The sequence below is a fragment of the Lepeophtheirus salmonis genome, chromosome 8 (assembly GCF_016086655.4).
Source record: "Lepeophtheirus salmonis chromosome 8, UVic_Lsal_1.4, whole genome shotgun sequence".
In the NCBI taxonomy this organism is placed as follows: domain Eukaryota; kingdom Metazoa; phylum Arthropoda; class Copepoda; order Siphonostomatoida; family Caligidae; genus Lepeophtheirus; species Lepeophtheirus salmonis.
Window position 1 is genome coordinate 22,422,490 of NC_052138.2, and position 23,249 is coordinate 22,445,738.

Sequence of the window (23,249 nt, forward strand, 5' to 3'; positions counted from 1 at the left end):
AACTACTCAATACTTATATCTCCTCAAGAATGAAATATTATGAGTTTGAGAAAAAAAAAAAAAAATGATGGGATGACTGATGTGCTTTTTAGTCTCTAAAGATATCGTTAACAAAAACAAACAAACCAGAAAACTATGTACATACAAAGCGCCCGCGAGATTTGATTCACTTTTATATTCAAATTTTAACATAAAATATGGGCTGAGCATTCCTGCACTTCACACATATTTAGTGCTATATCTTTTATTCAACTCATATTCCTTTAGTACTAACCTTCAAAAGACAACGGTCAAAATTTCATGATAATTTGTTCTTTAATTTGTGATTTATTGTACTATGTGTGACACTAATTTTGATATTTCCAAAACAATGGAGGAAAAAAATTTCCTATTTTTATTTTACACTGTTTTTTGATGAAAAACATTACTTTTCAAGCTAAGCAATGGCCTGAAAATTGTTATGGGACTCCGATCCATATAGTCGGAAAACAATAATGACTAAAAAAACCAATTTTGAAAGAAAAAAAACGTACTTTCTTTGTAAAGCCCAGGAGTTTTCAACACATGTGCTATACTAGATAAGTATATGAATTATGAATGATATACTGTATACATAAGAGAGAAATAATAATAAAAAACCAGAAAAAGTCCTGCATATTCGATGATACATGCACACACCTGCAACTATTTATTATTAGTACGATTACATTGTTATTTCTCGGCTCAAAATACGTATATAATATACATCAAGGATCACTATATGGGGCACTCTGATCCAGAATACATGTTCGATGTTATATGTACACGCCTGCAATATTTCATTGATATGACTACATCGTTATTTCTTAGATCAATGAATGTTTGTGATTTATATCAGGGTGCACTTTATAAAGTGCACTCTGTAACTGTTTTTTTAAATATTTACCTTTATAACTGTGGGCATTTGTAATTTATTATGTGCAATTCTAATACAATTATTAATTGGTAATTTTCATCACAAAAGTATAAACTAACATTATTTACATACTTGCCATATAGGGCATGAAAAGATTGATAAAAATTAAATAATAATAGAGTTGAAAATGTTATTTTTACATAATGTTCAGGAAAAGCTCTCTAGTAATAACTAGGTTTGTAAATCGTAAGCTTTTTCGGTATGTAATACTTCAAACAATCAACAAGTTAAGCCTTACTATTTGAAAAGAGAGTAGCTTAGCTGTCATGATGTTTAAATAGGTTAGCTGTGAGGTAAAGGAAATACACAAATGTCCCTTCCTCTTCTTGCAAAGACATAGGCAGAAATAACACTTTTTTCCATCTTTAATTATAGCCTGAGTTCAAGAAAGGTTTACACGTATAGCTCCTTAGTGTTAGTGTGTCAGTCGTTATTTATTCGGTCCAGTCCATTTTTAGGACTGGTCCTATCAGTCTTTGGAAGTGATCCTCAACATGTTGGTCCTTCGGACTGTCAGTACTAGAACTGATTAAAAAAAAAGAAGAAATAAAGTTAAGTGATGTCATCAAGGACTGAGCTTTTTAAGTTTTTAGACTGATATGCAAGATTAAACTGGACTGGACGAAGGTGAACTAGACCGATCTGCAGTCTTCAGTACTTAATAAGGACTGAAACAACACTAGTTTCTACTCTATCAAACAATAAATGATAACAAGATATGTCTTGAGTTTTTTTTTATTCTAAAAAGGTCGATCGAGCCTCTTACTTATTTGCTATTACTGCATACATGTTGGTACTTGTCATCGAATAATAATTATATAGTATATAAACTTTTTAGAAGCAAGCTCAACGTCTCTGTTCATCAATTTTAGTTACATGGTATTTAAGATTACTTATATGTTTAATTCATATTCAGTTTTGGAATGTTAGCTGCTATTGAACAGCAGTACCAGCTAAAATTTTATTGACCTTTTTATTTTGTATATACATTTTACATACAGGGTGCGTAAGCTATCTGTACCAGCAAAAAAGAATTTATTTTCAAACGCAATTTTTTCTCCGAACAGTTATCTAATTAAAGCAAATAAAATTTGACTCTAAAAGTTTGATAGATTCAGATTTATTTTATTTAATAAAATCAAATCCAGCCTCAATTACAGTCTCTATACGAGGCCGAAGGTGTGAGTTGGCCTTTGCCACTTGGTCCCTTGGTAAATACTGGAATTCCATCTTGATTCTACTGATAAGTTTGTCTTTGATGTTATGGAGGGTTAGGTTAATTGTCGTTCAATCACAACTCACACAGACAAAAACAAAATCCATCGGATTCAAATCCACCGAGTTTAGAGGTCAAATGTCCTGCAAGAAGAAGTCTTCAACATTGTGCGCCAAAGTTGTAGTTTATATAGCTGGTTCACCCTATAAGTGTATAGACAACCATAATTTACGTAAAAAGCATGAATATGTAAATTATTTGTCTGAAAAAATGTATTTATTAGAAAGTGTTTGAGGCACTCCTTAGACACTCGGTATGAAAAAAATATTTTTTCCTTGGTTCCACTCCTAAAAAATTTACTTATAGTGTTTGATAATATAATCGTAGGGAACAGAAAGCTAAGGCTACAAGATGTTATTTCATAGAAATTTGTTTTGAAAGTACCCCAACTTATATATTTATTTTCATAAATGATTTATCAGTGGTGGGCATTTTTGACTAGGGTATTTCAAAAAGATTCAAGTAGTTCCGGAATGGAGATAAAAATCTAATGACTATATTACATATCAAAGTAGTGGAACAGAAGTATAAATATATATATTTCGAAATATTTAATAATTTAATATGCGTGCAACTTAACCCTTAGATCTTAGTAATAGTAAATGTATATTTTGTTGAATACAATTAAGTTTATATCAGTTATAGATGAAGATAATAAATAATCATATAGATGGTCAATAGATGGCGTATTGTAAAGTTATATGTTTAACACTAGAACTGGCTTCTTTAATATCAAATCAATAAATATTTTTTAGATTGAGAATTTATGAATTTCCCTATTTCACCATTTTTTTAAATTTTACGAGATTAACATATGTAGAATTGTAAATCATGGTAGAATACACGTTATCACGAGTAAATAACATAAGTTATATCTTTTTGACACTTTTTATGTTAATTATTTTTTAATAGTTATGTCAAAATGGTATCAGATGGCCCGTTTAAGTGGTACAAACCCTTTTAGGATAACCCTTCAATGCTTTAGTTTTATTTTTGTCCTGAAAGTATTTTTTCTTAAATAATGAAAGGATATGATTTTTTGATTTTGTTTTTCTAATGAGTAATTACCTACTTACCGTGTTTTCTACTCCAAATTAAAATAAAATCTATTTGCACTTACCAACAGAGTTTTTTCAAACGTAAAAAAGTTGCAATTTGGCACATTTCAGTTAAATATTATATAAAAAGGTGTTAATTTGGAATGTTGCATATATGCAACATAGAGCATTTAAGGGTTAAAACATAAATTTGCTGATTTAATTTTTACCCTGTTAGTAAATTATAATACGCTTATACTATATATATAATTTACCCTTATTCAAGTTATCAATTATACTTTTAAATAATTTTTGAAATTTCTTCTAATTATAAAACCTAATTAATAACGTCATTCAACAACATATTTCTTTAAGGGGTTCATCTCACCGACACAAAATTTGTTCAAATTTAGCATACATGTCTGATTTCAATTTTTTGGTTTTAATCAAATGATTGGGGTTTAGTTATGGATCCCTCTTTTATGATTTGTGAAAGAACTGTAATTTAAATAAACGAAATCTCAAAAAGTCCTAGGTAATTGAAGCTGTGGTTCAATTTCAACTTAACAAGGTAGTTCTCAAAAGAAAATACCTTGTGAAAAAAGTTTTATATTCAACTTGTCTATATATCGACTATTTTATGACCATGACCTTATATCATGACATTTAACCTTGATGTCATGGATCAAACTTTATCTAAGTAATATATAACTTATTTTGTTAATTCTGAATACAATTTATAATATACCTATTTAAATATGGAAGCGATAATTATTTTATTTTGGAGTTATTTTGATATGAATTAAAAATTAAATGTAGTTTATTTAATAAATACACAATTATATTCATTTTGAATGTTATTTCATCATATTATTAGAAGGGGTCAATTAAAAAGTTAAGATTGCATTTTATTTCTTATTCAAGTTAAATTGAATCTACAGTCATACTAAAATGCATCAAATTCCGAGGTTATAGAGTGAAAAATTATCTTTTTTTTTTTTTTTTTTTGGGGGGGGCAATTTGAAATGAAAAGATCTTATATAAATTCAACGAGGCTTGGAGATGGAGTAGAAAATGATCGCTGTTTATACATTTTGTTACTTTTTGAGAGCCTGAACAGGAAAAATGAAACGGCTGACTGAATAAATCTTTGAACTACGTTAATTTAACCGGTTATTTCTTGATTACTTCTTTATGCTAAAAAAGGATTAAGGAAGACTACTTCATCAATACTTGTCAAAATTTACTTAGTAACGAGGTTCTTTTTTTCCTCTAGGTCCCATGAATTATAGGAAATACCCAATCTCCATTGAACTGATTCTTTTAATTGAGTTCGCAAAGGAAATTCTGCAAAGGGAAAAAAATTGTAAACGTACCAAAAAAAAAAATGTTAAAGTGACGCCACATGTTTGTGCGAATCTATATAAATGAAGAAAAGTTTTTCTGAATGTACTTACAATCTTGGGTATTTATAAAGACATAAACTCTTGCTTCTTCTAATTTAAAATGATGTTCCATTAAGAAAATGAGGGTATTATGTGACCTTGAGATAAAATTTGAGTATTCCATGGGTTGATACAATTTGACTGAATTAGTAAAATAACTGTTCTTTTGAAAAAAATCTTGTTATTTCTCGTGAAATAGTCTGTCAAAAGTAATATTGATTCAATCTAAGAGTCATCTTGAGAGTACAAATAATGTAATAATACATAATAACAAATAATGAATGTGACTTCCGATGAGGTTTACCAACAAGCATGTGTAGCTAAAGCTCAAACAGATTGCGGTCTAGAGACTAAAGTACTCCTTGGTTTACCACATCATATTACTTTCCTATAAGATTAGTGTAAAAGATGTTTTGAAGAAATCCCTTTAAAATTTAGTACGGTTTTCATGGATCAATAACAGAGACAGAACTGGACAGGAGGGGACGTTACCGATTTTAGATCCCATATTGAGGACTTATACAGCCCTAATATTTACATATGTGACATGTCAATATTAAAGCAGGCTAAGATAAACCAGAAGCAATTGACAAAAAATATTTCTTTTTTATTTCATAACAGAGGATCATAATGATTTAACAGCTCATTATGCAGTCTTATATCAGTAAAGTATTTTTTTTTCGCTATGGGACTTTGCTATCTAAAACTTGGGCTTTTTATGATGCTCCCCATTTAAAATTTAAAGCTTTAGAAGTTGCAGCTTTTTTAATCATTCCCAATCTATTTATCTGTTTTACATTGTATATTGAATTTTGATCACATGTAATAATCAGTTACAACTGCGACTTTTACCCAAGGAATCAAAAAAGTTGTAAATATAATTTAAAGAACAGATTTAACCTGTTTTTATGTCGACATGTCACAAATATAGGTAGATATTCCAATGTTTAATATAGAAAACAAATACACTTAAAATTTCTGAACATTGTAACCCTGAAGATAATTGATTAGATATGTAAACATTCATCTATGAAATTGCTTCGATGAATGGGTTCAAGGATGATAATAATGATAATTGTAAAGAAGAAAATACATTTAGTTTTTAATAATACATATTAACCAATAGAAGTCAAAAAGTGATGAGAAATTTATTGAAGCCAAAGATAGAGATTGAAATGTAGAAAGAATGAAAGAATATCCCCATTTATCTCAATAAGCTTGATTGATATGGATCTTTTCTTTTTGTGAAGTATAAATTGAATGCCTCCAGATAAAAAGTAAATAATTATAAGGAAAAATCCAGTAACTTGAACAAATAGTTTTTATACAGGGTGGCTTTTTAAGCGTTCTCATAGTAAATTTAAAATATGAATGAGCCGTTTGATACAATTCACTAATTGATTTTGAAAATTTTAGTATACAAAAGAAAATATATAAAGGTTATATAAACTGGACTTAGTGACCTTGGCCTAGAATATCTAAAGGATGACTGCTTCATTATTCTTCTGTTTATTTGAGGTGGAAAAGTTTATCCCAACTGTTTTTACATTTATATAATACGTATGTGCTATGATGTCAGCAAAAGACTCCATCGTCATACGTGTGGTGATATTTGCCATAAAAATTGAGGGACAACATAAAAATCCCTTTTGTACCAAAACGTATACTATTTAATCCACAAGTATTGATTTCTTACTATAAGAGCATTGTATGGATCAACCTTTCTCAAAATGAATGCCACAGCACACTGGGGTATTTCGGAAAGTCTAAGAGGCGCCTCTAAAAAACTACATTTTCCAACATTTAATATTAAGAAACTCGTTGTTTTTGTCAAAAGACATTCCCTTGTCTGATAAACTGCTTGGTTTCAGATCAAAGCTCACAAGCTGTTGTGAAGTAAACTGGATATAATTTTCCCTGTGCATACTAACAACAAGCATTTGTATATCTGCACATCGTTCGCTTTATTGCATCTCGAAACCTTTCCTTTAAAAATAAATAAACAAGATCCAAAATCAGTTGGTAGTTAGCCAATTCTTCCCCGACTATGGAATTATTATTCAGGAACTGTTCGTAATTGTTCACTGATTAACAAGAAAGAATTCGCCTATGAGCATTTAGAATAGTGGACAAACAGAGTCTGAAACTTCCACAGCTGAATTAAAAAACATTGTGAATTTTTGTGTTAGTGAGGTAACGCCGTCCTGTATTTCTAAGGGTGCTGTATAAAAATAGTAATTATTATGCTTTACATTCCTTATTTTGCTCAGTTAATTATTGTCCATGTGAAAAAAGTTTGAGAATCACTGCAATAGATAAATAATAAAGGACAAACTAAATGCATGTATTTTTCAACATTAATAGTTCGTGAACTAAAAACTGTCTATTTGTGTGTGGTTTATTTTATTTTTTAATAATTAAATTTATCATATTTCTTTTTAGAAATGATATAACACGTAGTTCATAAATACTAATAGATCACAAACCAATAAAACCAAGTGGTGAAACGTCTACCACATGATCAATTTTTGTCCACTGAGGGTATTGATGATACCATGAATTATTCAATAACTAAATAAGAAACCTCAGTCACATATTTTTTTTTTTAATCAATAATTATTTATTTCAACACTTCTAAAATGGCATACTTATGAACATAATGAACAAAATGCTTAAAAACCCACGACTGAACATCGTTTTTTTAAATAAGAAACATAACTATATAAATGATAACTTGATTAGTTGTAGGTAATACACAAAAAATAGCAAAAACCTCTGATCCTAAGAAGCTGTGAGTAATATCTAGTAGATTAAGTTCCTTCCCGACCAACTTATTGAGGTCTATAGGAGTCTTGAGCTTATTTGAACATGCGGAATAGAGGACAAGTATGACTTTTGTAATGATTAGTTTAATTTTGTTAAAGTTTTTATAGGAAGGGGATGACACCACCGTCCAATCGGTCTGGGCGATTGATGTTTAAAACAACGCCTCCAAGAGCCCTACAGTCATGCTGATCACGTGGCTTACTTTCAGACGTTCGTAAAATAATTGAAAAGAGGGGTCCTTCTCTGAGTCGCCGAAGGAAAACTTTTCATCTCTTTCATATATTTTTGGTGAATAATAAATAGGTCGCCATCCTCTTGCGGAGCCATATTTCCTTTTGAAGGGGTTTCCAAAGAAATTGCTCGAGCCCTCGATAAGTTGCCCGGAAAATAAATCAATCTTCATTAACAAGGCATCCAAGACGTTATAACTTCCTTTTCACTAAGTTTGATGGAGTCTCCTTTATAAGGCTTCTATTGATAGACTTAAATCACGCTTCAGTGGGACATTTTCCAAGGCAATATAAAAGGGAATTGGAGAACCAAGGTAGTAAGGATTTTCATTATATGATTCTATTAAGTTGTAGAAACGTCCGGGATCACCTCTTCGCGGACTATTTATACAGTTGGCAAACATAAATCAGTAGCTTTTGGGCATATGTAACCTAATTTGTTTACAACATGGGGTTATTGTTTAGCAGTTCATTAGAAGCCAAGAGAGATAGGACTAATCTAATAGAAGAATTGTATGAGCGGGTTATCTCCTTACAAAAATTATCACACTTAACAGTGGTCTTAAACAGTTATTGTGGTCCCATAAAAAGTATTTCGTTAAATTTGTGTCCAGTGATCATGGCAAAATTCTTTTTAAACTTTGATAGCACGAAGTTTAATCCTTTTTGGAGTAAATTAACAAGATAAAGAATGTATATGTTACAAAGAAAACTGGAATTCAAACTGAATAATCGTTAGATTGTTAAAAAAACTGAATTAGAGAATTTATTTTCAAACAAAACATCCATAAAATTAACATGTCAGTACACTATTTAAATATGTAGAAATACTTGTTTAAATATTTTTTTTTTTTTTTTGCGAAATAACTATTACTGAGTTTGGATTTAAATTTTAATTATATTTTGAATTTAAATAATATGTTCACAAATTAAGAATATATTATTAGATTTTGTATTTTATCATGAATTTTTTTCTTATGTCCGCAGTAGTCTTAACATATAAAATCAAATATAAACATTTCAGTGAACAAATTGAATACTTTTTTACCAGTATATTTTATACCAGTGAATCTATAATCAAAAATAGTAGTCGAGAAAACGATGCTATATTTCGTAGACTGAAGAGGATGAATTATATTTAAATTAATAGATCATAATCAAACAAGCCTTGTTTTATTCTGAATATGAGATCTCCTACTCCCTTTTCATTTCCTTTTTTCATATGCGTCATTGTTGTTTGTAAATAATAAGAACCTCCATAATCTATATCAGAATGTGTGAAGAATTAAATAAATAATAAAGCATCATCAAATATCGGATAAATAAAAAATAATTAGGAATTTACATAAAAACTGCAGCAAAAATATGACTCACGCAGCATATTGAAAAAATATTTCCCTTTATGGTGCATATAAACACTTCAAGGAAGTAAAGTAGGCCTAAAAATTCCGGCCGTTACAACCAGGAGTAAATTCAAAGAATGAGGCACAGCTCAAGATTAAGTGTACTCAACACCAGTGTTGTGTTGGTCCAATCTTAGAACCGACTTTTACGAATGTCAGTCCTTGAGACCGGTCCTTAACTGTCGATCCTTGGAATTTTCGGAAAAAATGTGGATGATTTATTAAACAGAATAAGATATAGGTGAGGTGTATGAATCTATCTTTAAAAAAATATTCACGTTTTCGTTATAATGCAATAAAATACAAACATATAACATAATTTATTCAATTATATACTGGAAAAATTAATAAAAGAAAAAAAAACCTTATTGACGTCTAAAGGATCAATATATCTCTGATAGGTGAGACTGGACTGAGTTGAAGATCTCGGTTCTAAATAAAAACGTACACAGCAGTACTTGCCACCAACCAAGATCAATATTAATTAGTGTTTGGTCAGTTCTATGACTGATCGCCTTATCAGTCTTTTTTTATCAGTCCGATCGTTTTTACCATTCAATGGTCCTAAGGACTGATACATCGGTCTTTCAGTCCTAGCTATCCTTTAGTTTCTTCACTCATAGCTAGGATTGAAGAATATAGGAACAAAGAAAATAATGAAGGATAGCTGGAACGGTCCTAGGACTCACAAATTTCATTAGGACCGGACTGAGAGTACTGCAGTCTTTTTAGTTTTTTTTAGACCGATCTAACACTAATACTCATAGATTTATACTCCGTGTATAAAATGTTCTGATGAAGCATTCTGATGTCTTCTCAGGATTATAATAGATATTGTTTGGAAAAATATATAATGAATTTTATCTTATTGTCAATCAGAACAGTTCTTACATGACGGTTGTACTCCACGATTTCCATTATTTGATCAACATTTTAAACAATTGGCCTTCAAGAGCCTAGTGTATCTTTGACATAAAAACTACTATCACAGAATAGACGAAACCAAAATTGTTTGTTATTAGGTGTTACAGTATCAGGATCATAAACAATATTCACATTTTTAGCTTCCTGACTTGCGTTTTACTCTTGTTCGAAGAAAAGCTGTAAAATATGGCGTATTAACTCTTTTCTGTTGCCCATCTTTGACGACCGCTCAAATAAACTTCAGTCAAACAATCACATAACTGTATCATAAGTTTTTGAGTATCCAATCTCATCGTTCTACAATATCTAGTGTTAACCGATGGCACTTACTCAACGCGAGATACACATTACTAAAGCCATCTATTGGAAAAATAATTGATTTCTTTTTACTACACCTATTATTAAAAGGATGTTTTGTTGAGACAATATAATATATGGTTTATATTGTAATACTACTTGAAAAATAAATTGAATCATGGTCATATTTTATTAGTAGTGAGTTACCACAGATACAAATTGTATATTTTTTTACTTTCTTGCCATTAAGAGAGGGTGATTATATATATCTAGGAAACATATATCCCAACCATCAAAAACATAGTTAAATCACCCTTTTCTCTTACAAAGAAAACATACATTTTATATATTCATAATTAATGTACGAGTATGTGTGTGGATGAATGTAGTATCTCAGATATGGTGTGGCTTACACAGTACACACACACGTATATAGTTAACAATCACCTTGACTTCTACCAGCACAATTTCCTCTTCTCCAAGGTTATTTGCTTATAGTATCTAAATGATGAGGTAGAGAGGGTGAACCTCATGATCCTTTTGTTATTTCTTGGGATTATTACCCTCAAAAATCCATTGCGTAAGGCATTTTTTGTCTTATAATAATAATAATAAATGTTTGTATTTTCTTCGAAAGAAATAAGGGTTGAGCATCTATGTATATAGGTAGATATTTTAAGTAAATAAGTACCTACACGGTGGATACTTTGAATAGAAATCTAATAAATGAAACATAAAGAACATGAAAAAAGACAAAAATAACTAAATATAACTGAGTTGAACAAAGTATGCAATTGGAAACACCTTACAATTCCTTACATTTATCCCAAATATCGGTTTTATATCTTAATAGGGAATGAGTAAATTAAAATAAAACAAAAAACATCAATATTCCTAAAATATATGTTCTAAGTTGTCGTAATCCAAAAAATAGAGCAAAGTTGATCTCTATGTATGAAAAACAGTCACAGGGTGCAACCTCAATTTAAAAACCAACGCAATTTTTTTAATAATGAATTTCCCCCTAAACTAATCATATGATTGAAAAAAGAACCAATGGCAAAAAATGTCTCCTATGGAAGATTTCAAAATTCCTCCCGGATCCTAGACATCAACTCAGATTTGGTGTTGCAGAATGATCTGTTGGTGTGTCTCTCAATTTACTCCAACGCAACGGAGTCCATTGAATTGACGTCCAGTGATCTTGATCGTCAACCACTTGGCCCCACAGAGTCAAAAAAAGTTTAGACAACTAGGTCACCGTTTTCTTTGCCGTGTGGTATGGAGTAGAGTCTTGGTGGCAGACCAATGGGCTCATAACTGTAACTTCCCCATTCAAGGCCTTGACATGTCCAGGCCTAAGAAGTTTGCATTCTCTACATTGATTCATCTGCAAAGGATTACAACAAGGACACTCTGCCTTTTCCACGATTTGTGATCACATCCATGGATACTTCCAAAACAGATTAGATCATGAATTAATTTTTTTTTCTTCTTAAGAGGATATTCTTTCACCACAAGAAAAATCGATGGGGCAAGTTGAGACAGCTCTGAGACCTGTTGAGTCATATAATCGATAACTAATAATATAAATTAATAGTGTTCATCGGTACATACAAAAACAAAACTTAATTTAATCAAAATATAAATTTCTTCATTTGTGATCCTCTTATTATTTTCAACCATTCCATATTTAAGGTTCTGGCACTGTTCTCTACTCAAAACTAGTTAGAAATGCAAATTATTTTTCTTTTTCCTTCTCATTTTGCCTCAAATTGCAACAACTGCAAAGTTATAATTTGCCTCAAGATACTCTTTAACTTCAAAAGATCGCACTAAATACTCGATGGACCGATTAATTCCATTGAAATCTTAAATTAACCACAAATAACTATATATTATATATAATAAAATAAAATAAAACTTTATGATTTAAACAAATATTTGATTTTCAGAAGACAATTAATCAACATGAAAAAATTAATCTGTTAGTTTAAAGTTATAAAATATATCAACATGGAGTGTACTCAGTACCAATCCATCTCAAAAAGCTGTAACTAATGTACAACTTATAGGTTAAATTCCCCGAAAGCGGAATGAAAGCAAACTAGTAAAGCTTGATAGAAAATTGAAGTGAGATAAAGAGCCCCACTCCCATATGTAGAACGTATATTAGGGTTGATCATATTCTGTAAAATATCAAGATCCCGTTAGAAAATAATCAATAGTGTAAAATCGAAGTATTTCTTTTATAATTTAAGAAAAAATGATAAATTTTAAACTATTATAGCTTTTATATTATATGATACATTACATGCTGAAATACTACGTAATTAGGATTTCCAATCATGTTACTCTAATAAAAAGATCAAAAGTTTAAATTTTTTGCCACGAATTGGAATAATTTAATGTTATTAAATTAATAATTGATTTGAGTCATTTTGTGGATGCTTCAGCAGTTGACTCGAACCGCTATGATAACCAGTGATGCTTATCGGTAACGTTTTGGGTATATTAAAAAAATGAAACCGAAAGGCAAGACGATAACCCTGACAAATTGAAAAATGTTTTTAAGAGAAGCAGCTTGGATTTCATGACTTTCATTAGAACAGCTGTAACAAGGGAAGATCAGAAGATGGAAATAAAGATTGATGTAAATTAGATGTTTTTTTAGCTGGCCCGTTAATTGGTAGTATAAAGAAGGAATTTTCTTTTCTTTAGCAGTTGTCAATATTATTTAATTCCTTACTAGGCAACATCCTTTCCTATGTATATTTAATTATATTCAAAACCTATTTGAACGTTCGTGTGTACTCATAAAAGATGGAGGGTAATCCTGAGGATTTTTGAGGAGTTATAATTGTAAATCCCTGTTGGACACAGAGTAGAATTGGGAATCGACATGTGAGTAACTCTAGCAAATGTCCTATTTTATATAGTTTTTTCCTTCCTTTCTTGTCACAGCTGATTGTAGCTGATCTAATGAAACGTCATAAACATTATTATTTCTCTCCTCCAAAACATTCTTCAAATTGTTAGGGTTATCATGTTGATTTTCGTTTTTTAACATGCCCATTCCACACTGGATTTTCATCTTTCATCTCTATTTCAATAAATATGGACATAGGCAAGAATGACTCAGAAATGGATCCTCAATTCTACTCTGAGTCCAACAAGTACTTACAATTATAACTCCACAACAAATCCTCTGGGTTACTTTCCGTCTTTTATGAACACACACTAATGTTCAATACTGTTTTGTATATATCAATGATAGCTTGTATGTAGTAAAAAGGAAGTTTACTTCTCAGGAATGAAATGATAATGACAACAACTTAAGAAAAGAAAATTTACTCTTCAATTTGCCAACTTAAAAAACAAAAAAAGTCAAGTTAAAAAATAAATTCAATTTGCATCACTAATTAAGACAACTGCCAAATTAGCCTATAAATTAAAAGGAGAAACAAGTTTAAAGAAGAGAGGAATCTAATCTGGATACTTATTATTAAAAGAACACTTAATGATTGCAATTCCTTGCAATTAATTAAACGTTTTATGTTTAAATATTGGACTAATTTGAGTGGGAATCATAGTTATATAGTATTGGAGCATTAATTATCATCAAATATATTCATTATTTGTTTTATCAAAGTATCTTCAAACTATTTTTTAGAGCTAAAAGGGCCTGTTTTTTTAAATTCCGTAATCCGATCCGACCCGTAAAAAAAAATCAAATAGTAAGTAATGAACAATAAATATATAAGTAAATAAACTTATATTATGAAATAATTAAATATTGGATTACTTGGGAATTTCTTGAAGGTACAAAACCCAAGACATCCCATGAAAACAAAATCTTGGCATCTGGAGCAAAAAATAATAGTAGATATGAAATATTGTGTGATACTTTGTATTAAGAACATATTTGTCGTTGTATCAAACTTATTAACGTTACTTTTTTGACATTCAAATAGTTTTACAATTATTAATATATTTACAAAGTCAAATTAAAAACATATATTTGAGACCAATTGTAGAAAGAAAAAGCGTGAAGAGACAAAGCGTATTAAAAAATATTTTTAACAAAATATGGATTGAATGAATAATGAATAAATACTATTTGATTTTGAATATCTATGTAGATACATAGATATTAAAGGTAGAAAACAAAAAGATGAACTTATTTTACTTCTATGTCTACATGAGTATTAATTTTATAATTACTCATGTTCAGAATGTTAATAACTTTTAGGTATATTAATGTATTACATAAATTAGTGAATGGGACACCCGTAACAGTGACAATAGGTCCTGTATCTTGTACACATGCTTGGATATTGAGCGGAAAATCAGCGTCGTTCATGCTTTCAATACATTTTATCAGAAAAAAAAGAAATATTAATTGAAGAAATCATTGAATGGCGTTTAGTAAGCCATTCATTTCTTTGCTTCTTTATAATTTGTTCTCCCACAACATATTTTACCCAAAGACCAAATCTAAAATAATGCAGATTGTGTTGAATGAACTAAAAAAAAAGTTTTGACATTTTTTCTTAGAGAAATGGATAAAAATTATTTTTTGGGGGTAAAATGTTTATTTTTAGGATCACTATTTGTGCAAAAATAGTGTTTAATTATTTATCCTGTAACTGATATCATTTAATTTTTTGATTATTTCACTCTGAGTTGATACAAATTTATCAAAAAACACAAGTGTTGCAATTTTCCTCGTATAATTTACTCTTCTTCATAGTTTGACACTTCACAGGAAGTATGTTTGTTACCCAATTAGGCCCCTGAAGAGATTTTTATCTATAATATTGATCAGTTCTCTATCATATAAATCATAGTATATCTTAATTTACTTTAATTAATTTTAAAAATTTTGTTCAACAACTTGAAATACCTTTGTATTTATTTTTCAAATAATATCATTTAGACTAATTTTCTTAATTTTAAACCAAATTTGATTTTTCTTAAACTGTTGCAATCCCCCTAGCTATGGGGGCAGTTGCAACATTTGATAGATTACAATCATATTTTATTTGTAGAAAAGCTGCCTATGGATATTATATCACCCAGTAGTTGATATTTATATCAAATCTACAATATCAAACTTATGTTTGTAGATTATTTTACATTTTGACGTGTCTCAATCGAACCAGCCAGGATAATTTAACAAAAAGAAGGGTTATGATCCGGGACTGGACTTGCTAAAATTTCAGGGCGAGTCCAAGTTCCGAATCCGACCTGAACTTCAAGATCAAGTCCAGAGTCTAACGGAAATTTCAAGTCTGAGTCCTAAATCTGGCAAGTTTCAAATCTATGTATAAATCTTGATGAACACAACTACAAAAAGACACTCATGCTCTGCAAAAGTGTTCCACATATAAAATTAAATCAGAAATAGAATCTTCAGTAACATAGTTTTGATTGACCAAATACTGTCGTTTCGATTATGTATATTAACAAATACTATAGAGGAAAAAAAATCAAAAAAGTATTTACATATCCCAGTTTGCTCGTAAGAAAAGGAATATATTCATACGATACCCTTTCATTGACGCTTTCTGGTCACTTGAAAAGAAATATCATTGCAGAAAACAATCGCTTGACACTCACATGCGACAATGGCATTGGCACTAATCTGTACACAAGTGCAAGAACGTCCAAGGAATACGTAGGAAGATCTTTTTTTTTTATAGTGTCAAAGGCTTTTTTTCTTCGGAGTCTAGATCTATTCTCGACATGGATGATTGTATCCTTCAATGTTATTTTTCTTGATCCAGCGTGAACGTTTTGCCAGGTTCTCTTGTGCAAGTTGACATGGATTAACTATTATAATTAATACAAAAAAGAAGGAAGGACTCAGGACCCACACTAAATTTAGACGAGTCCGAGTCTTCAGAAAGCATTTCAAATCAGCGAGTACACGAGTTCGAGTATAAGTCCACAGGCCTTGTTGTAACTATCCCTAGTTTTTTTTTTTAAATATGTGCTGATATTTCATCAACCAATTATAGATTGTATGGATTATAAAAGTTTAAATGAATGGTATATATAAGGCTCCATTTTGCGTAACTACCATTTTATTCATGGTTTGTTACCATTCATTATCAAAGGGAAAATTAATCACCCGTCTATGACAAAAATATTTTCTTTTTTTAAGAATCAAAATTATTTTACGGTATATATTTTTTTGATTAAATGATGGTACTTGGTGAGTACCCTTAACGATCTCAAAATTTCAAGGTAGAGTTGTTTGAACTTAAAATCATATTCATATTTAATGAAATATCAAATATGTAAATATGGAAAGTTAATTCATATAAACTTTAATTTGTTTTTCAAATTTCAAATATGACAAACCTCCCTAATTTTAATGGAAAAATATAATATCTATTTAAAACATTTATAAGCTTATCATTAGTTGTTTAATTAATTATTTTAACCAAAAAAAGTTCATAAAAACGGGTTTTTGAAATCAGTTTTTTTAAACATAAGTATTTCTAATAAATTAGTGTAAAACTTAGTCAAAGAAACAATGATTTTCTAATCTCACAAATTACTTTAAATATCTATAGACCAGATTCCCTTTCGGCTTTAGTCTCTTACCAATGTTTAGCCAATATAAATCCCAATAGATTGTGGATAAATAATACGTAGATGAATGAACCTGAGGATAGGATGGTGGGAGAGGGTGATAGTTTTTTGGAAGAAAAAGTATAGCATGTAGACCTTAGTGGTTCTCAACGGGGATTTGTTGACACAAGACATTCAGGCACACATATCTTTAATCACAAAATAATTTATCCTTTAGTTTTGCCTAATGTATCCCGACAACTTTCTTGAAGAAAAAACAACATAAAAAAACAGATCAACTTTTATTTACATTGTTTTGTTGTTTTAAATCATAACTTTGCCAAATTTCTAATTCAAATTGATATTGGTATACTAAATAATATTGTAATTTATAATCTTGATTATATTTCATACCAATCCAAGTCAATCCCTCATTGGATAAAGTAATTTTTAATAATATCTAAACTTATGTTTAAATTATATTTTTCAAATAATTCATAATATTTTTTTTACTTTTCTATGTATTTAAAGGTCATTTAAAGAATAATATGTTACTTCTACACAGCAATAATTCATGTTAAGAATAAACAATATACAATTAAAAATTTAATTACTTTAAATATATTTTTTTACAAGGGCTTAATTGATCACTTATTCATATTTTGTCCAGTTAGTTTTAGTTTTAGGTTCGGGATAAAATATGTTCTTGGAGAACATTAAAAGATGAGATAAAATGGTGTTCAAAGATTTCTTCTTTTAATGGTGCATTTTTTTTCTGGTTAAGCTATCAATATGAAAGGAAATTATGAACTGTGCTACTTTTTTCGCTCAATATCCATGCTGAAACATATTATGAAGGGTTATTTATAAATGTTCCTAGTAAGTCAGATCAATATTTTATAAATTCAATTAATTGTATAATGAAAGTTTTTTCTATAATTCTTTAAAAAAATCTTTTGCTACCAGAAATCTTCCTAATTTTGTATTTATATTTATAATGGCTCCAGAAATTACAATGCATTGCTAAAGGGAGTGGAAATGAGGCTATAAGGCAAGATTATATCGACAATACATCAAAAATAGAAACGTAAACTTAACTGCGAACAAGGATATATTTAACAATGATGATCTCCTCTTCGATAAGAATATAATTTATAGATAATGACTGAGAAAAACTTATCCCCCTCCCCAATTTTAACATACCCATTGGCAACCATGATAAGGAACTATGCTTTAAAAAAACTTTAACTTTATGTACAATAGCAATTGTGAATTATTTAATCATTACAAATCATACCTGTACAATAGAATAATGACTCTATTTTCACTGTGAACGAAGATTTATTTTGTCATTCACATATCCTTCTAAAGACCTTATAACCTATCGTGGGAATGTTTCTATTAAAAGAGACATATAGACCTTCATTAACAAAATAATATATATTATGGATACGTGTATTATTAGATGATATTTGTTAATGATTATAGATAGGAGTACAACCAGGGGTGGTTTCAGAGGACATGGGGGGGGAGGGGATTTGACCTCGTTCCACGCTTAATTATAAAATTTAAGGGTCCACACAATTTTGATTTTTTTTTTAAATTACAAAAAAAAATTAATAATATGTTCGTTTGTTTTATAAAAGAAACAAAACAAAAAATATAAGAATATTTGAAAATGAAATTCAAATTTAATAAAAGAAAAAAAAGAGCTTGCATATTAATTTTTGTCCTAGACCCTTCACAGTAAAGACGCCCTTGGATGCCACAGTTCAGCCAACAGACGAATAATTTCAATCAGGGTAAATTAAACAAGGAATTTATTAATAGGTGAGCAAGTTCACATTTTCTGTGAAAAGTGTCGTTTGTTTTCAGTATCAATTCCTCTCGCTGTTGTGAAAACTATATCATAATAATGGACAAAAGAGCCTAGTACAGCGAAATAGAAGATAGAAATAAATTATTATTTAATTTTACTTTTATTACAGTGTGCCAGGTAAAGTTGGGGACTTTTTGATAAGGAACAAATAAAGTTAACTTCTGAAAAAATGAAAAGAAGACTTCTTTTTTGATATACCTTTCTATTTTTCAAAATGATTTCCTTTAGCTCCCACGCTGATCTCCATCATGGGTCCTAAGGTGCCGCAGCACTTCTTGATGGAGGTTTCGGACATGATCATCCAATGTTGCTCGATAGAGGCCTTTAGGTCATCCAAATTTCGGTGAGGGGTGGTACAGGGTTTTTTCTCGACTGCACCCAAAATGGCATGGACAAAGGGGGAAAAGTCTGGGAAGGATGGTGGCCATACCGACCCAATTTACGTTTAATCAGGTGAACAATTTTTGACCTCTCTTGACCCAGTTGGTCTTGGTTGTTATTGAAAACAATTTTCGATGTCTTCTTACATAAGAACCCTTTCCCAAAATCCTTAACATACCTTCTCTCAGTCCAATCATTGACATTGAGAGCCTTGGCATACTGTCTCGTTGACTTGGTCAACTTTTGGTGATTGTGGTATCCTTGCCTCCATGATCCCTATTTTCTAGCGTCTAATGCTGCCAGCGGACCTTTCAAGGCTCTTACCTGAAGCCACCATGCTTTTAATCTTGTCAAAAAGACTATGGGAGCACCCTACGACCTTCATGATCTTGTCGACCTTTTCTTGAGCGTGGAGAAAATCAGATACTCTTTGCCTTTTCGCCTCCATGCTGACAACTATTAATTTTTGAATGTTTATTTATTAACCGGAATAGATCTTACTTTTAATTGCAAAACCTAGTATTCTATAATATTAACACTAAAGTAATTCAGATTTATTAACAGTCAATTCCACGATTTTACCTCGCACACTGAATGTACCCACCACTTACTCTTTGATTGACCATCCTATTTTCATCTTCACTATATTCAACAGAAAGTTTAATATTCTGCCAAACCTGCCACTTTAAATATCTGGGGTATTCAAACTCTTCCATTTCTACACTTTCGATACGGCTTTACTCATACTAATATACTTTACATTCATATGATCAGGATAGTAATAAAAAATTTCAAATACAGTCAAACCTGTATAAGGAGTCAGGTTGGAAAAAGTTACTGCATAGTGCAGGGTATCTCTTAAATTAGGTTTGGAAAAAGCTGAAAATAGTCTAAAAAAGAATACAATAAAGTGTAAAATTTATAACTGGGTAGTAATTAGATAACATTCTTTCTCTGATAGAGAGGGAGGGAAATAGAAATGTGGTATTTTATGTACATACATTTATCAATTTACTCGTCAATACAGGGTCTATAAGAATATAGCCGGCGAATCACTTTGTCTTTGTTTAGTACTCAATAGTCTATGTAAGTTTAAAAAAGTCACTTTTTAAAAAGAGATTCCTCTATTAACCGATGTAGTACCCATGTGATCGAAGCAGACCACGAATCGTTAGTAATTTGTTTTATCTCTATAAGAACATGTGTAAAATAGCGAATGCTAGTAAAATAACTCAATCATTCCAATTAGTAAAGACACTTCAAATCCCATCAATATAAAAGAATATTTGCATGATATGCATATTTTCATAAAATTCCAATCCCTATTATTTTTGAAAGGAAATTGCTCAAAATATTAAATATTTTATCAAAAAAAGGAAAAAAAGAAGACAATTAAACACATTTTTATTTTCAAGGATATGTGAATTTTTCCATATAAACATTCACAAGTCAGACTTTAAATGGATTGAAAATGCATTTAATACGATAATATAATTACATTTGAGTATTTATTTGTAATTAAGGGATTTTTCATTATAAGTTTTGAATTGACCTATCGGAATAGCTTTATATTTTTCTACGACATTTTTTATGAATGAGTAGCTTGAGTTAATTCGAATAGTTACAAAAATATTTGCTACTGTAAAATATATTTTGTAGTTTTTACAGACAATGTTTGGAAAAGATTAACCCTTTTCACAACGAAATGCATAGGGGTGCAGATTGAATAGTTTGAACTAATAATTATACAATCAAAAATATTATTATAATTTATACCAGAATAGCTAAAATAAACAAATCTACAATTTAAAAAAATTATTTGGCCCATGGGGGGATCGAACCCGCGACTTTCGCGTTATTAGCACGACGCTCTAACCAACTGAGCTAATGGGCCACCTTTGTATAATGCAGAAATTTTAAATTCAAAGTATTGTTCCCACTTATGGAATGTTTCTTCGTTTCTGGATATTGTCCAACATTTTAAACGGAATTAATAGCAAGATATTGAGTATTGTATATGAAATGTAAGAATGAGCCCAAGATTTTAAAAGTCACAATGTCCTTCGAATTTGCATACTTGTAAAAGTTTCTGTCTATTTGAACAAACATTCTCTGTATATATATGGTTTGCTAAAATAACTATTTAGCAATTATAAATCCATATAAGTGTTTACATGAAATTATTTACAATTATTTTTACTTTATAAGATTCAAATTATTATAAGGAAGGAATAATTAATTTTTTGATCCATAACTCTATTGCCCACTTTTTCTTTGCAACCTTTAATTATTTAATATATCGATATTATTCTTTTGAATAGCATTGATAAATTCTATAAAAAGGAAAAATGATTTTATATATTATTTTCAAATCCAAACTATTGTTAACATATTACCAATCCTTCTTATTAAAAATAATGATTCAACAAAAGCTCCAATGTGTAAAATATACACAAAAATATATATTAATGTGTAGAGGTAAATAGTATAATTTTTCCACTTCAAATCTGACTATTTTATTTTAGGTAAAGAGGCAATACAACAGAAGAAATGATAATGAAACAAAAAAATAGGTATTTAAATTATGGTCACCCATTCACGTATCTTTGATCATAAAATGATTAGAATGATGGACTTTTGTAGTGCATGCTAGAAGTATAATTGTAATTTTTCTTCTAAAAAATCATATCAAAAACAATGATGCAAGACAAAATATCTAACTTTTCAGAATTTAATCAGATATTTTTTCACTGTTTTCATATTTTTGCCCCTTCTTCCTTAGAGTATCCTTAGTCTTAGCTATACAAATATGATAAAAATACTTCTCCCGAACAAGGAAAAGTTAAATCAAACGTTTCGTTCAAAGATTATAAAATAACACCCTTCAACATAAAATAATAAATTAAATACAGTACATCATAAATTAATTAATTCCTTAGTAATGCTATAGGAGATCAAGAACAGTCACACATATTCACGTTTTGTTCCCCTCGGTCATTCATTGGAAGAAATATATCAAACTTTTACACTCAAAGCTTTTGCGTAGAGTCAAACTAACTAAACTATTCTGGATATTTTTGTTTTCTTTCCCAAACAAATTACATCTCAATATCTCTTCTACAAGCTGAGTAAAATTTCTAAGAAATTTTTTAAGACATAACTTGTGCAATTTTCATTATTTTTGCAAATAAAATTTGCACAAAAGTGTATAGTTATATTATCTACAAACATTAAAACCATGAAACTATATTTATTTTTTTTACTTCAAGCGTATATTTTTTAGTTATTGTGCAGCCATTATTTTGCACGGCCCATGCGGGGTACACGCCCAAGGAAAAACTTTATTTCTTGTCAACTAGGCCGTCTCATCTATACCTCATTGATACAGTACAAAGATACTGTATACAATCTTTTATATCCTTACTTGTCTAGAAGTATAATACAAATACTGGTTTGGTTTGAAAGATAAAAACAATAGCCTTCATTTTCATACCCATTCTTTTTCCTTACTCAGTCAATGCTTCATATCTATAAAAGTATTCACAATACAAAAACTTTCGAACACCGGTTCAACATGTATTAATTTTGCAAGTAAATACGTATAGTTATAATGTATATGAGCTTTTTCCTAAGACATATTTTAAGTGATATGGAATGCCTTGGCGTAAAAGTAAAATTGGTTTGCAAGTAATAAAAAATTGTATCAATTGTAAGATAAAAATTTAATAAAACGAATTTTAATGCAATTGCTCTTTTCAACAATTAATGGGGCTCTATACATAGTAATTAAATTTTTTAAATAGAGGGTTGAACAATGCTGAAAAAAACAAAAAACATCCTTGAAATGAAATGCTGTAACTTTTTTTTTCATCACCTATTTGTCTTTTCAGAACAATGAATCCCATTCATATAATAATATATATTAATGGTTTCTTGTTTCAATATTATAGAAGCTTTCATGTACCATTAATCATATTGTTGTAATATGGGAGACGTTACATATAATTACATTTC

At 29.8% G+C, this 23,249-nt stretch overlaps 1 non-coding gene across 1 annotated transcript; it reads right to left on the reverse strand.

The window, feature by feature from the left end:
• Positions 1-21,055: 21,055 nt before the first annotated feature.
• On the reverse strand, positions 21,056-21,129 carry TRNAI-AAU (transfer RNA isoleucine (anticodon AAU)). Its single transcript has one exon. It is a non-coding gene; the product is annotated as a tRNA-Ile (tRNA).
• Between the last annotated feature and the right edge of the window lie 2,120 nt (positions 21,130-23,249).